Genomic DNA, 17,985 nt, shown 5'->3' with positions numbered 1-17,985 from the left:
ATGACTTGGGCACTTTGACTGGTGTAGGTCTGGAAATGCTTTTAAAGGACACCTTTGAGCAATTAATGGCACTTTTTCCTCAGACTGCCTTGGTATATTCAAATATATGCCAAAGACAGAAATGGAGGTGGTCAAACCAATTTTGTCCACAAATTGAGAAGTCGAGGAAGCATGTAAACAAATCTGTTTCAGCTTACATGAGAGACCATGGAATGGGCTCCCTGTACAACAATAACTTGCGTTACTACATGCAAGATATCTACAGAGGAGATGGAGTTCACTTCTCAGATGAGGGCACCAGAGTTTTCACTCTGAATTTAAGAATGTGCATTGGTACCTACTTATAAGTACCTAAATGTACCATAAACCCAAAAGCTCTTCTCAGAGCTACCCTACATCTGATCACTCACAATTATTATTTTACTCTAACATTTTTCACTAATTTCCAACAAAGTACGCTCCCTGGGGCGCTACCCGGTACGCGAACCGGGAGCTAACCTCGCGAAATGTTTTTAAAAATGTTTTTTTTTCGCACATATAAGCCTCCTCAGCCACCCTCAGAAAACCTAGGGGGTCAAGATAACTCTACCGTGCCCCCTTCTACCCATTCTGAACATTATTTGCCCTCCATCTTGTATCTTAATTCGACCGAAACACAAAATGGTGGACTCCCGGAACGCTTAAGGTTCGCGAACCGGGGCGCTCAACGGTTCGCGTACCGGGTCGCTCTCTGGGAAGCGCACCATCAAAAAAGGTGGGAAAGTAGTTCACAGAAAAGCCACTGGAGACAATTTCACCAAATATAGATTAGCTCATACTACATACCAATCCCTACCATTTTCACAAATTTGATTGGAATTCCATTTAGTCATTTAGCCTGTAGACCTCTCTAAATACCCTGAGGTAAATTACTTCACAAAACACATCTGAAGTGTTGGAATTGACAACCAATGAAAATGTTACTTTCATTTTCTATTTTTTTTACCTGACATTTCATTGGTTATATACCTGAGTATATATAAAGGAAGAGAAGAAAACACAGCCATTTTGACTACTACTTCTTGCTGTACATTTCAATAGTATTTTCACTAATTCCTTCAACTTCTTTCTAAAGGTAAGTTTTTATTTTTAAAACTGAAGTATATTGTGCACTATAAGTTAATATGGTAAACTTTTTCTGATAGATATATACTATCCCTCTGTAGTAGTTATAGATTTAGAGAGACTTCTCTGTTATAGTTATGGATGGAGTTAGGCTTCTCTTGTATAATTATGAATTTACTTACGTTAAATCACATACACTTTTTTATATTCCTACTTCCACTCTGATACTATACACTGCCCAAAGATAAATTCACTGATAAAAAATGCCTATCTAAAATTATTCCCAACATTGCCCTATCTCTACTAATATATATTTTTTTAATCCAAATTTCAGGCAAAATGGAAGGCGAAAACCAAGTTTCTTTTGAAATGGACCTGCAAGAGAGCAGCCAAGAATTGATTGATACAATTGATCAAATTGACATTGAATTTTTCGATGAAACTTGGGACAATGAACTACTGCAATGTGTACAAGCAGTAGATAACCTCCTTGCAAATGAGGACATTTTACACCCTCAGAGACTACAATGTATATTCCATGATAATTATGAAATTTCTGACAATGAAATGTTAGAAAGTTTAATAAATTATGAAACACCATCACATTAAAAAAAAATGCTTAAAAAATAAAGAAAATAAAAAATAATCAACAAAAACAACAATCAATTAACATACAGCATTTGAAAAGTCTATCATTCATTTTTCATTGCAGTACGCTGCCCAGAACGCTTCCCGGTTCGCGGACCGGGCGCTCCCCACGCAAAAAAACCTAAAATTTTTTTTTGTTTTTTTTGCCCCGCGGGGCCCTTTTAAAACCTCCACATTAAACCTAGGGGGTCAGGGAGGATCTAGTATGCCCCCTTATGGTCATTTTCGCCTTTGTTTTGGCCTCCTCTTGTCTCTCAATCCTACCGAGAGACAAGATGGCGGCCGCTCCGGACTGTTTAGAATGTTGACAGACACCGGAGAGCCAATCAGCTTAGCTACGCGAAGTTTCGGTACGCTTAAGGTCCGCGGACCGGAGCGCTGCCCGGAGCGCGCTTACAGATATATATCTTTTTTTAAACGTTAATTTCTCAAAATCCACTGGAGCACATATATTGAGACCTAGAAAAGGCACATCGGGCTACCAGTCCCTACAATTTTGCCAAGTTTCATGGAAATCCATTCAGCCGTTCGGGCTAAAAGTGAGGCCAACCGCCCTATGGAAAACTCAATGTTAAAAACACGTTTTGGGACCCCCCTTTTTTCTCGGCCCCCCCTTGACGAAACCCCCCCAAATTTCCAAGGGCTGCTCAGAAACAAAATGTTCCATTTTCCAGAAAATTTCAGCCAATTCCGTCCACAAACGCCAAAGTTATTAGACATAGAATTTTCAAAAATCCCATAGGGAAAAAATCCTAACTATATATACCTACTGGCGACCGCCAGTAGGTAATATATATATATATATATATATATATATATATATATATATATATATATATATATATATATATATATATATATATATATATATATATATATACCATCATAGAGTTTAGCCCTCGAAGGAAGAAGCCACAAGATTGGTAAAATTTGCATCCATTTCATTAGGAATCAACTGCAACAGGAGACGCAGAGAAAACAGTCACCATCTGTTCTTTTCAGCCAAACAGGTTTCGGGAATCTTATCCCTTTCTCAATGGCATCTGCTGGCAATGATGATGCAGCATGCACTGTGATTTAAAGCGCCTACCTCCAAGGGCGTGGTCACATGAAATGGCCTTCTGGGTCTTGTAGTGCATGAACCAATTGTCTCGAGTGAGTTCATCATTGGAGCAGTAAGTAACTAAATAATTAAAACCCCTGTGGGCTGGAGAAAATGTCGCGCTGGGTGTCCTATTGTCTGTGGTCAGCTGCTCCTGGACACCAATCTCCCGTATATTGATATCGCCATTGGGCGCTATCACGGGTCTGCAGCAAGCGACAGGCTTTCTTCCGCGGCTGGGCTACAGCCGCCAAACATACCATCATAGAGTTTAGCCCTCGAAGGAAGAAGCCACAAGATCGGTAAAATTTGCATCCATTTCATTAGGAATCAACTGCAACGGGAGACGCAGAGAAAACAGTCACCATCTGTTCTTTTCAGCCAAACAGGTTTCGGGAATCTTATCCCTTTCTCAATGGCATCTGCTGGCAATGATGATGCAGCATGCACTGTGATTTAAAGCGCCTACCTCCAAGGGCGTGGTCGCATGAAATGGCCTTCTGGGTCTTGTAGTGCATGAACCAATTGTCTTGAGTGAGTTCATCATTGGAGCAGTAAGTAACTAAATAATTAAAACCCCTGTGAGCTGGTGAAAATGTTGCGCTGGGTGTCCTATTGTCTGTGGTCAGCTGCTCCTGGCTGAAAAGAACAGATGGTGACTGTTTTCTCTGCGTCTCCTGACCTCAAAAACTCCATTGTCCATTAATGCCTAAAGACAATCTAGACATTTTTTCGGATAAAGTAATAAAGGATCTGAAACAACTGTCCCTGGAGAGCAGCAACAACTTTATGAAAAAAAGAAACAATGAGAGAGTCGAATATGACAAAGTGATGGAAAAAATCAAAAAAAGAAAGGACATCATGGTACGAATGTCGGACAAGGGAGGCAATGTGGTACTGTGGCCGCAGGACATGTATCACAAAGAAGCACTAATGCAACTATCTGACAGGGATTGTTATGTCAGAATTAGTGCAACTAATGTAGCGAATATACAAGAGAGATATCATCAGAGCCTGTACAATTGGAGGACTGCAGGTTTGATCAACAAACAGGAGTTTGAATATCTTAAAAACAATTACCCAGTCACACCACATCTCTACCTCATCCCCAAGATCCACAAAAACGAACATTGTCTCCCAGGAAGGCCCATAATATTGGCAATTGGGGGGCTATTTGAAATTACCAGCCAGTTCATTGATCATTTTTTGCAACCTTACGTACAGAAATTGCCTTCTTACATCAAGGACAGTGGGGATTTTTTAGCAAAAATTTATGATGTGAATTGGCAACAGGATTTTGTCTTTGTCACGCTGGATGTGCAAAGTTTGTACACCAGCATTCGACACAGGGACGGTTTACATGCCATCAAACATTTTCTAGGAACTAGGGATATTGAACTACACCAGCACACTTCAATGTTACTGCAAATGATAGAGTGGTACCTCGAAAATAACACGTTTATGTTCAACAAACTTCTCTACAAGCAAACACAGAGGACTGCCATGGGTACTTGCTTCGCCCCCAGTTATGCTAATTTGCATATGGGCTGGTGGGAGGAGCAAGTACTCATGGCAGAACACAGCACACAGATGTCAGCAAATGTGGCACTTTACAGTCGCTACATAGATGACATTTTTCTGATATGGAAGGGCAGTGAGGCGAGTGCAGTGGAATTTGCAGAACTACTAAATGAAAACACTCTGAATTTAAAGTTCTCATGTACCACCAGTAAAACATCTATTGTGTTCTTAGACTTGGAATTGTTTATTTCCAATGATAAAATCCAAACAAGAACACATCGCAAACCCACTTCCGGCAATACCATTCTACACGCTGGGAGTTTCCATCCACCTAGTCTCATTGCCAGTATCCCCTATGCGGAGTGCCTCAGAATGAAGCGTAATTGTAGTACACAAGACAGTTTTGAAACATAAAACAACAATTATTCAAAAGATTGCGCACTAGAGGATACCCAGAGAAGACCCTCAAAACAGCAGAGGTAAAGAGCAGTAACAAGAGTAGAGAAAGTCTTCTTTTTAAAGACACTACACAAATAACACCAATCAAAGAAACAGAGACTCCACGCATCATCACAGGGTACAATGTCTATCATGCACAAGTACGCAAGATCTTATATAGACATTGGCCCATAGTACGCAGTGACCCCACAATAGGAACATCATTTTCCAAACTGTCGCAGATAACCTGCAGAAGGGCTAAGTCGATGAAGCAAGAATTGGTATCCAACATCCCGAGCCAAGGTAGAAACACCAACTGGCTACAAAGTAAAAAAGGATTCTTCAAATGCACTAAGTGCAATGCTTGTAAATATGGCATAAACACCAGCAAAGTACAGCTCCCACACACAGGAAGACACCACTGGAAATAAGGGAACATTTTAATTGTAAAACAGAATATGCCATTTATGTTTTACAATGTCCGTGTAATAAGCGTTACGTAGGCAGTACGCTACATCCAGTGCATGTAAGGATACTACAGCACTTAAGAGCAGTCACCAATGACGACCAGACTTACCCGGTGGCTCGCCACATTAATGCTTATCACAGTGGAAGAGTAGAAGACCTACAATATTTTCTCATTGACAGTGTAAACAAAAATGCAAGAGGGGGCAATAGACTCTTAGCACTTAGGAGGCTAGGGTCTAGGTATATCATCATGCTCGACACCAAGACTCCAAATGGTCTAAATTCAGAAGAAGCCTTGAGTGTACACTTATAGCATAATTTAAAGAATGGCCCTACATCCATAATCCCTTAATCAGTGCTCCTTTGCCGCTCCCCACCCGCTCCTCTGAAAACTTCTTAACAGAGGTGCTTATAGAATATGAATAGCACTACAATTTTAACTCATCACATTTAATAATATCACAAGCCGGATCTTGAAGGTAGATTTGCACCACGGTAACTAATACACATGATTGCATTTCACAGCAGTATTTAGACATACAGCATTATGCATATATGGTCAAAAGACTGGACAATGTATTTTACAACAGAAATGTTCCCACAGACATATAGACCCATGGGACAATAGCAGTCCACTGTCTGTTCATGTGTCATCTGTAGGATTATCTAAGCCCACTTGGGCCACATATAAGAACTACAGTTATTCAATTTCGCCTTGTGGGGGTGAATCAACATTGTCGTATTAATTGTACAGTCTAGTTTAGTACTGCTTTTGCTTTTCACATTCACTGTTTTTTATTGTTGGGATTTACACACGAATGTAGTCACGTTGAATACAAACAAACCACTAATCTACTTATTTCCGCCTCCCCCAATGAGAACAGTCAAACTGGCAATGAATAGAATTGCAATAGCATTATTTCAATCGTAATTATTCAAAGATCTTTCTTACAAATGTCTATAATTGTGAAATGAACTGCATACTTATGTTTTACAATTTTGATGAACATTGTTTCTAAATTGAAAGAAAGACTATATGTAACGCAACAGATTACACGCTGAACGAACCATACCTTTTCTATGACTGTCAGTGGGAGGAGTTTTACCATGGCAACCAACTGATGTCACGAACAAGCTCCTAAAACTTTGTATATATTGCACGTTGCACTTAGTGTTAAGATGTTGTGAACAAGGCGGGTTCCCTGCCGAAACGCGTCAAGCCACTTCGTTGTAGAATAAATAACTCCTCTTTGATAAACTGATTCCCATGGTGTCAGCACCTCATTTCAACCAAGAGATTAAGGATTGGACTGCATATATATATATATATATATATATATATATTACCTACTGGCGGTCGCCAGTAGGTATATATAGTTAGGATTTTTTCTCTATGGGTTTTTTGAAAATTCTATGTCTAATAACTTTGGCGTTTGTGGACGGAATTGGCTGAAATTTTCAGGAAAATGGCACATTTTGTTTCTGAGCAGCCCTTGAAAATTTGGGGGGGGTTCGTCCAGTGGGGGCCGAGAAAAAAGGGGGGTCCCAAAACGTGTTTTTAACATTGAGTTTTCCATAGGGCGGTTGGCCTCACTTTTAGCCCGAACGGCTGAATGGATTTGCACGAAACTTGGCAAAATTGTAGGGACTGGTAGCCCGATGTGCCTTTTGTAGGTCTCAATATATGTGCTCCAGTGGATTTTGAGAAATTAACGTTTAAAAAAAGATATATATCTGTAACAGCGGACCGGTTAGCGCTCTGGTTCGCGGACTTTTCGCGCAACGGAGCTTTGTGAAGCGAAGCTGATTGGTTCTCCGGCGTCTGCCAACATTCCAAACAGTCCGTAGCGGCCGCCATCTTGTCTCTCGGTAGGATCGAGAGACAAGAGGAGGTCAAAACAAAGGGGGAAATAACTATAAGGGGGCATAGTAGATCCTCGCTGACCCCCTAGGTTTGATGTGGAGGTTTTAAAAGGGCCCCGCGGGGCAAAAAAAAATAATAAAAATAATAATTGAACGGCTGAATGGATTTGCACGAAACTTGGCAAAATATTAGGGACTGGTAGCCCGATGTGCCTTTGCTAGGTCTCAATATATGTGCTCCAGTGGATTTTGAGAAATTAACGTTCAAAAAAAGATATATATCTGTAACAGCGCTCCGCTTCGCGTAACGGAGGTTTGCGAAGCTGATTGGTCATTCTGTCACTGGGCTATAGTTGGGCTACATCTGGCTGATATTTGGGCTACATTTGTTTTTTTGTGTGTCTGGCGGCCATCTTTGGGCTACATTGGGCTACATTGGGCTTCATTGGGCTACATTCGGCTAATTAGCAAATAGCTCATCGCAAACTAGGAATGGTAAAGAATCGCTATTTATTCCTTAAAGTTCGCTATTTAGGAAATGCAAATAACTTTGATGATACATATGGCGGTTCATCTCTAACAAGATAAGAAGCATAGGGATAGATTTATGATGACTGGCGCATCACCAGGGATGTGTTAGTCATTCTGTGCCGCTGTTCCGTCACCTATGGTGTGCTGCATTTACAATGCGGCGCATCATGGGGCAAAAACAGCACAGATGCGTGATGTATCTGTGCCGTAAAGGTGGCGCATTGCTGGAGTTGTATCGCAAGTGTGATGAAGCTCCAGCAAGGGTCGGGGGTGCCCCTGTCGCAGGGTTTCTGTTCTCACACAGAACTGTGGACAGAGGATTGGAACCTCGGCGAATTAGGGTGTCCCAAAACTCACGTTAGTAATCAAAAACTATTTAGCAAGCTAGGTACAGTGTCACATTGGATATAACAAACTCTCAATGTTTAGACAATCCAGAATATGAACTTATAGTACCTCAGGATACGTGGAACTCATGAACAGTCGGTCGTTATATATTTCTTAGAAACCAGAACATGGAGTTAAGAAGAACACATGTGTATTTGAAATGTTTATTTACTAATGCCGTCTTCTCAGGCGTAGTACCTTAGATAATAAAAGTACACATATTATCAGTAGCAAAATTACCAGCATAGTTACTAGTACATAAAAAGTGAATGGTGATAGTATGTTAACATGCTGTAAATGAATAAGAGTTAGCAACACTTATAAGCAGCCGCGGGCCGTGGAGGGAGTTACGGTGAGGCAGGGAGGCGGGGAGGGGGAGAAGCAGGGTGGAGAATACAAGTACACATATTATCAGTAGCAAAATTACCAGCATAGTTACTAGTACATAAAAAGCGAATGGTGACAGTATGTTAACATGCTGTAAATGAATAAGAGTTAGCAACACTTATAAGCAGCCGCGGGCCGTGGAGGGAGTTACGGTGGGGCAGGGAGGCGGGGAGGGGGAGGGGCAAGGTAGAGAGGGCTGAACCCTGCTTCTCCCCCTCCCCGCCTCCCTGCCCCATCGTAACTCCCTCCACGGCCCGCGGCTGCTTATATCTCACCCTCCCTAATACACATATTATATTATTTGCTAAGAAGGTCTCTTTGTGTTGGTTTAGGGCGTGTCCATACTTTAGTGTCTTAGATTTGAAGGAATCACATCAGCATACACCAGCTCTCTCTTCATGTGAACCGCATCAACTGTTGTGTATGTGTGTTCGGCAAAGCAATATAAAACCCGCCTCATGCCCAGAATTGGCAGAAGTTGCACTTATGTTATGAGTATGAAGTCGTGGAGATCAGACCTCATAACAATTCTGTATCGTGTTGTTCTTGAAACTTTAGCACTCGCTGTACAGATATAGTTTAACAAGTAAAGCAGATAGTAGACCAATAACATATTATTCTCATGTAAACCACGATGAACTACTAGGTGGAAAGCTAAAGCAACAACTAAGTGTCGTGTGCAGAAGTTGCAAAAAAGGAAAAATGGCGTTTAAACCGGTAATGAGCCCATGCTAACTTAACACGGTGTAAAGATATCCAGGACCTAGATGACACCTCCTCATGATCCGGAAACGAACTGAATAAGATAATAGAAGTGCCATCTCATGAGAGCAGATTGCAAGTTTATATGTGGACGGTCCGCAAGGTAAAGCATTAATAACTAGGAAAATTCAATGCTAAAGAAAAATAAAACAGCCAAGTACTTTATCGAGTCTTAAGCCAATAGGCAAGGTAAATAATAAAAACTTGACAAATAAGTCAATGAATTGTCAATGAAATGCTAGTACTCAGCATATCAAACATGAAAAAGGTCTATGACATAACTGTGTATGCAAAATAAGCTGCAACAGCCTCCAATAGGAAGTCACCGTCTTCATCCGAAAACAGTTCAGCCATCCAATTTAAAAGCGGAAAAGAACATACGTGCTCTCCCAGCACCGGATCCTCTATCACCATCAGAGGACAGCTCGGTGGGTTTTCAAGAAAGCTGTGTTCCAAGAAAGACTGTGCTGCCGCCAGTAAATTCCAGGGACCAAGTAGTCCATGCATCAATGCCACAGCCATAATCCTTTCGCCAGGACAAATCAACTCGTGAGTAATGATAGGAGTCATCAGCTGATTAAAGTCGACGTCAGGAGAAACCGGTCCGCAGAGACACAAATCAATGGCCCAATCGAAATCACAGGTCAGGCAGTGAAATACAGGCTGGACACAGGTGAAGTAGGAGAACCGAAAAGATAATCCATATGCCGTGCTTAATATCGCCAACGGCATTGTGCCATAATATTCTAGCATGCGATTGCGGAACAGTGTCAGCAGCTGCAGGGTCGGAGGTTGCATAGGAGGGACATCCATATTTAAAAATGTAAAAAAGCACAAGAGCGTCCGCTGGTAATGCAAGTAAAAATGCAATCCACGAACCAGAGTGGAGAAAATGGAATGAAAGGGAGCAGGGATGACTCCAAAGATTTTCTCAAATGAAGTCACGAGACCACTGGTAACAACTTTAAAAAAGTGTGCCAGGGATTTTGTGGAGGATGCGTTAAAGATAGTCGGAAACATGTTGCTGAAATTGAAAGGCAAACCTGTGTACGGGTGTTCGCTATGTGAAGTACGAAAGTTTCACGGGCCGAACTCAAGGCCACCTCTCTCTGAGACAAAGGAGCTCTTATTCTTGTCATGCCGTTGAAACGTGTCCCAAGGTTGGTATTTGTGGACAGATTGAAAACTCCCTATGTTCATGTGTGGGAGGAAATAGAACATTTCTGCAGCAAATAACCCGTTCACTTACTGTTACGATAAAAGGAATACTTTTAATTAACTCAGAACAATCTTCATTATTGAGCATCAAATAACTACCATTTTCCAACAACTTGAACGTGGGGATGATAGCAGGAACTGGCGTGCCTTGCAACACGCAAGCCATATTTGGTCGGTGTTTGTTGCATGAATCGTGTAACTGTATGTGCCTACACATTAGTGAATGATCTGGCGTCTCAGTGCATTCCTCTCCATTCAGATAAACTTCTTGATCATCTTTGAAACATCTGTATGTGTATGGAAGCGACCAGACCTCATGAACAAAAGCACTACCTAAAGGTTCATAAAGACCTATTGGTATATATTTCATACAATTTGAAAACTTATATAAAGCAAAAGGCAGCGTTATTAAACCGTGGATAAGTCATGTTGCCAAAAAACCCGCAATCCTCTGCTGATGATGTCACTGAGCATGTCATGAATGATGTAATATGTGACATCATCAGTAGTGGATTATGGGTAATAGTATCTCTAGTTTACTCCCCTATAGCTGTCTTTCTTTTAACATAAGTGTGTGTTTCCTTCCCTTATACTTACTGTTTTTGGTTCGCTTCCAGTTCGCGTACCAGCGAGCGAACTAGGAAGCGAACTAAGAGAAATAGAGGTTGGCACAGTTCCAAATATTGTACCAATTTTTTAATAACGGGGAGGTAGTTCTGAAAAGAACTTTTTTTTTTATTTTTCTGAACATTTTTTTACTGTTTTTGAATTTTTCGGAACAGTTTTATATTTTTTGGGGTTTTTCTTGGAGGGGGCAATGAAAACGATTCATTGTAAAGGGCTCAACAGGAGCAACAAAACAAAAAAAAGAAGTATTTATTATTTTGGGCGTTTCGGACAAACTTGCATATGATAGTCAATAGCTCTGTTGATCAGAGTGATGCTTCTTTCTCCGTAGGAAATGAATCCATCGCAAAATACGCAGGTGTGTTTTACTTCACCAAATCTCATTTGTATATTTGGCACCATCTCCCTGCCCTCTGGTCCCGTTACTTCCGGTACAACAGATCTTCTGGCCATAATAGGGAGATTATCTAGGTCGTTCCGAAACTGTGCAGCACTGTAGTTGTTAGGATGCCACCTAGTCATATGGCGATGCATTGTGTAGTTTCCGAAACTGTATTTTTTGTCGGTCCCTCTGGACAGTCTATCTTGACATATAAGGCAAGTTACGTATCTTGCATTTACTTTTTTCTGACCTTTGGGAATTTTAAAAAATTGCCAAATGAAGTTTTCTTTCCGGTGAGACGTCTTGGGCTGCTCAGGCAAAAACTGCCTCTCTTCGTGCTCGTCCTCCTGTTCCTCTTCTTCTTCTTCTTGTTGAATTACAACTTGAGCAGGTGGTCCACTCTTCCTTGGATGTGGTGGAGGTGGTGGGGAAGCACCAGCTGAAGCTACTAAAGAAGCCATTGCTCAGTGATCACAAAGGGTCTTTCTCTCACAATGATGAAAGTCAGAGTGAGGAAAGAAGGAGGGATTTTCATCATTTGGGAAAAACAAGAGTTCTCAACCAATCAAAAGTGTTCATTTTAGATTATATGACCTAGTCTTACATCATTAGGAAACCAAAAGTGAAATGATCCAATGAAAAGTGTTATTACCAAGTCACATGACTTGCTGTGTTTACGTTAAGCGCTTTGCAGGGCCTCCCGGTTTGCTTCCAGAAACCTGCACTTTGGCACTCGCTTCGCGTACCATTTCGCTAACGTAGCACGTCATATGACGTATCAAGCGACAACGTGGAACGTCATGCGGACGGGAGGCGTCACGATGTTGTTTTCTAACGCGGCACTTGCGGTAAAGAAACGTTTACCGGCTCGCGGTCTATTTCGCGGCATCAAGGTCAGCTAACGGGAAGCTTCCCGATTCGCGAAGCGGGAACGAAGAAAAAAAAATATTTAAAAAAAAAATTATTCATAAACATATAAAATATATTTTTGGATTTAAAGAAGAATACATTTTACAGCTACAGATATTAGCTGTTAAAAAACCAATGAAATTCACAGAAAAAACCATAGGTTATAGACCATATATAGTTAGGAATTAGCATTTACAAAACCTTGAAAATTCACTGAAAAAACCATAGGTTATAGACCATATATAGTTAGGAAATAGCATTTAGAAAACCTTATTTTACTCACACAAAACCATTGAAATTCCATATATAGTTAGTTGCACTAACTATATATCGCGCACCTGCAATCCACTGCTGATGATGTCACATATTACATCATTCATGACATGGTCAGTGACATCACTGATGACATCACTGATGACATCTCAAATGACATCACTGATGACATCACTGATGACAACATCCAGTGACTGTATGCTTCTGTAAAGTTAAAATATGTCTTACATATTGAAGAATGAGTGGATGTATAAGTGTCTGGATGAAGGATTTAGTAGGTGCATGACTGACTGTATAAGTGAGTGATTAAATGTGTCTCACTGAGTGCATGGGTTAGTGACTAAACTGTTTTAAATTGTGCATCATTGTGTCTGTTGTTTTGTAATCTGATGCATGTGTTGATCATTAGCTATATGACTAACTATATGGGTTATTGATTAGTTGCCCAAGTATTTGTATGGGAGACTGAGTGTGTGTGTGGGTGTCTGGGAGGTGTATGACTCTGTGCATAGATGTGTGAGCAGTTGATTCACTAGATGTATGGGTTCAAAAGTGCATGTGGAAACATCTGTATGGGCGGTTGACTGTGTGCATGAGTGTATTGGTGAGTGAATGGATATCTCAGTGCTACATGTCAAAGTAAGTACATATGTAAAACACAGTACATGTGATAGTTGACATATATAAATAACTGTGCATAAGAGCCAGTGAATGTGTGAGTGGCTGTATGGATTATTGTGAACTTGTATCAGGGATTGTATAACAGAGTAAATATGTGTTATTATATGTTCCAATAAGTAAGGTGTGTATAACTATATAGTTGAGGAAATCGAGGTGTGATTGATTCTTTGCAAGACTGACTAGGTGTGTGAGTAACTCCATGGATGAGTGACAGTCTGTGAGTGTCTGTTTACACTGAGTGTATCTAAGGTTATATTAGAGTCTGAAGAGGTTCATTGTATCATCACATGAATGATGTCATCAGTGATGTGATCAGTAATGTCAAATGAGATGTCATCAGTGATGTCATCAGTGATGTCATTTGAGATGTCATCAGTGATGTCATCAGTGATGTCACTGACCATGTCATGAATGATGTAATATGTGACATCATCAGCAGTGGATTGCAGGTGCGCGATATATAGTTAGTGCAACTAACTATATATGGAATTTCAATGGTTTTGTGTGAGTAAAATAAGGTTTTCTAAATGCTATTTCCTAACTATATATGGTCTATAACCTATGGTTTTTTCAGTGAATATATATATAGATATAGATAGATAGATAGATAGATAGATATGTGTGTAAGTATACATACATATCTATAGGAATCTTTTTTGACTTGCTTATACCTTTGCAAAAAGAACAATTGATTGACAGAATGCAGAACAATGTCATACATTGAGTGAGTGATATATGCTTTATTTCGATACATACATATCTTAAAAGCAGTACATACATTAGAAAATACATTCTCAAGGCCAAAGATAAAATACGTTGTGGTTTAAAAAGAATAAAACAATTGAAACTATTACAATAAATAGTTAAAAAAGAATTAAATTGAAGTGGAAAGCCTTTTTGAACGAATCACCCATGCCCATTTTAAAAATTTTGTAACACCACAGTCAATGGGGGACGATGTGTCAGTCAGTAAGATACGGAGGGCCACCAAGTGCTGTCGTGTACCTAAAAGTCTACACAATGGTATGAGCCAGCACAATACTCCGGGCATTCAAAAAGAATGTGTGCCACCGTCTCCACCCGTGTCGAACACAGAGCACAGAAGGGCGAGGACTGGGAAGATGATTTCCACCTGGACACCAGGTTGCCTAGAGGTAAGGTACCCACTCTGAGCTTAAAATAGAGAGCCCTGTCCAGTGGGATAGAGATGAGGTCCAGATAAGGCTCATATGCAACCACATCTTTGATTCTTAGGAATGCTGCGGTCGAATTGCAGTGTCGAGGATTGCCAATGAGTTTGGAAGATACCCACTCCCAGTATAGTTTCTTCAGGGTGGGTTTGGGAGGAGCAGAACGAGTGGCCCAAGAGTCATCCAGCCCCAGCTCCCCCAGTAGACCCTTAACATCCCTTAGCCATTTTATTCGATGCCATCCCTCCATTGCGATCACCTCAGCCAGGTCTGCTGCATATGAGGCTAGCTCGGGGACCCTCCACAAGCGAGCCCACAAGAGCAAAGGCCGGAGTCGCGCCTGGTCCGCAATTGGTCTGCAGCCCAAGTCGAGAAGCACCGGGACTGTGGGTGTACTCATTGGGAGAGCCATAAGTTCCTTCAGGAATTTACTGTTCGCTTTAGCTAATACCTCAAGGTTTGAGGTGCCCCACAACTCCGCCCCGTACAGGGCGGCAGTAACCCCTCTGGCTTTGTAAATGTCTATAACCGGGGAAATGCAATGTTTAGTGGATGAGCGATGTTCCCTGAGTAGGACGCCCGTCACCCTTTTGTGGCTGAGCAGCATCTTTTGAATGTGTGGGGTCCAGCTCATGGAATCACTAAGGCGGATCCCCAAGTATTCAAACTCGCAGACCCTCTCCAGGGGAACAATAGGAGGGTTCATGGTCAGGAATTTGGTCTTGTCAACATTGATCATCAAGCCCCTGAGAGAGCAAAACTCCTGGAAGCGGTTGAGGAGCTTTTGGAGACCCTGAGGTGTCTTTGCGATGAGAAGGGTATCGTCGGCAAAGAGCAGGGTGGGGATCCGAGTGCCCGCCAGGGACGGAGCATCTGCTGGTTCTTTAAGCAGGTGCTCTACCACACCATTCACATACAATGAGAATAGTGTGGGAGCTAACACACATCCCTGGCGGACGCCCCTACACACCGGGATCCTATTGGTTTTCTCCCCATTCGTGCCCCACCGCACCTGTGCGTAATGATCTGTATGAAGTTTAATCAAAAGCGACAGGATGTAGGGGGGCAACCCCAGCCCCTGCAGAACCCTCCATAGCTCCTCCCTGGGTACTAGGTCAAAGGCAGTCTTCAGGTCAATGAAGGCCAGATAAAGACTGCCCTTGCCCAGCACCACCACCTTCCAATACAGGAGCATCAGCCTGAAGGCCTGTTCGATCGTCCCAGTACCTGAACGGAATCCCGCCTGAAAGTCAGTCAGTATCTTGTGGTCATCAGCCCATTGGAGGACCCTCTCCAAAATCACCTTCCCAGCCACCTTTTGGGAGGAGTCGATGAGGCTAATGGGGCTATAATCAGCGGGGTTGTGCCGACACCCCTTTTTGAATATCGGGACAACCTCCGCCCCCTTCCAGGAATCAGGTACTAATGCGCCCCTCACGATTGCATTTAGTAGCGTAGCGACCAGTTGTCCCCATTCCTTGGGATCAGCTCGTAGAAAGTCACCTGGTATCCCATCCGGCCCAGCTGCTTTTAATGGGATCAGGGACTTAATTACGGCCTCCACCTCCCTCGCGGTAAAGTCATCACTGCCACTAGCAATTACATCATCCTCCAAGAAAAAAGACGCACTAAGGTCCCCTTCTGGTTGAGAATACAGGGCCTCGAAGTGGTTATACCAGATCTGTGCGGGGATGTTACACGTAACCAGCAATACATCTGGCCTATTCCTGGTTCTACCCAAACTCCAAAAGCCCCTTGCATCCTTTCCCTTGCTTGCTACCAAAAGGTCTTCCCAAAACTTCTCCTCCCACTCCTTTTTCGCTGCCCTTAAGGTGTGGGAGTAATCCTTCCTTGCTGTCCTAATTGCTAGTTGGGACTTGGATTTGACTGCCCCTATCAAGGCTTTTTTCATGGTCCTGCATTTAGTTGTAAACCATCCCTGTATATTCAAGGGTTTAGGCCTGTTGGTAGCGGCAGAGGAACTATTAGGTGAGATGAAAAGCTTACTTAGGGCCCTAGTTAGGTCACAAAAAATCTGCATGGCCTCCTCAGGCGCATGAGGCAATGAGTCTAGATTGCTCTGAGCTGCAGCCAGCAGTGCCCCTATGGCTGTGACTTTCTCAACAGATAAAACAAGCTTGGCCCACTTCAGTCGACTCCCACAGTTAGATACACTGACCATCTGAGAGTTGGATGCCGACAGTGGTTGTGACCCAGCCTTGCCCCCTGAGCCACTCAGGGGATAAGACAAGAGAGAGAAGATTGTGGTCACTCTCAATGGTCTGAATAATCTCCATGTCACTCAGGGTGCTCCATAGACACACGTCGAGAAGAATATAGTCTATTCTAGACGTGTGATTGGGCCTGTTATAGGTGTGTGCACCAGTCAGATCAGATTTGGACCTCCCATTGACCGCCCTCAGATCAAATTCCATATTGAGGGCGTTGATCTGCAATGCCACTTGTGACCACCTTTTAATGGGGGGCAGAGCCAGGGCCATACAATTTTGATTACCCGCCACCAAAATGCACGATTTTTTAGGCCGCTGCCTAAGGAGATCTTCCAAAAGAGCAATGGTGGGTGATTGTACGCCTCCCCTAGTACCTCTAGCATAGATGTTGAAGATGTCTAGGAGCAGACATCCCCGTGAATCCTTTAACGTGATGTTGAGGATGTCAGGTGAGTTTGTGGGGTGCTCCTCCACCCTACAATCTAGGGAGACAGCAACCCAGATGAGGAGACCACCCGAAGGGCGACCCCTCCCTGACAAAGGGGGGACAGCTGGAACAAAGTGGGATGAATATCCCACCTTATGACAGGGCTCCTTACCCCACGTCTCCTGGAATATACAGATGGAATATCCCTCAACAAGAGCATTCCAGTCAGGCAACCCCAGCTTCCTATCGATTCCTGCGATGTTCCAGCTGAAAATCCTAAGGACTGGATCCGCCACAGCTGGGTCACCGTCAGAGTCCAGGCCTCCTCCCCCCTCCAACAGGTCCTGGGTCATTCGGCTGCCAACCCCACCTTGCCTCCCGGGGAGCTGATTACTCTCTTGTATAGGAGTGGGGACTATTGTATTAAGAGGGAGTGTGCCATAATGTCATACATACACCCAAGTAAAGAGATCTGGGCCTAAATCCATTGCTTTTTTGCTTACCATGTCATCCAGTTTGGACCCAGCCATATTCAAATCAGTCTTGACCCTGCGCCCAATGGGAACAGTCTAGCCCAAACTGCCAGGCCAGGTCCTTCCTGGACAGGAAACAAGCATCCTAGGACCGGTTCCGGTTTCGGGCTTTCAGCCCTCATCAGCCAGGAAAGCTTGACCCCAGTGGCATGGAGAGCACGGGACCCACGTCTGGGCATACCTGTCCCACTCGGGGTGACAAATGCAAAAAGAACAATTGATGGACAGAATGCAGAACAATGTCATACATTCACCCCAGTACAGAGATCTGGGCCTAAATCCATGGTTACTTTGAACTGGCAA

The sequence above is a fragment of the Lissotriton helveticus genome, chromosome 6 (assembly GCF_964261635.1).
Source record: "Lissotriton helveticus chromosome 6, aLisHel1.1, whole genome shotgun sequence".
In the NCBI taxonomy this organism is placed as follows: Eukaryota; Metazoa; Chordata; class Amphibia; order Caudata; family Salamandridae; genus Lissotriton; species Lissotriton helveticus.
The sequence above is the reverse complement of the archived record's forward strand: the minus strand, read 5'-3'. Positions refer to the sequence as shown.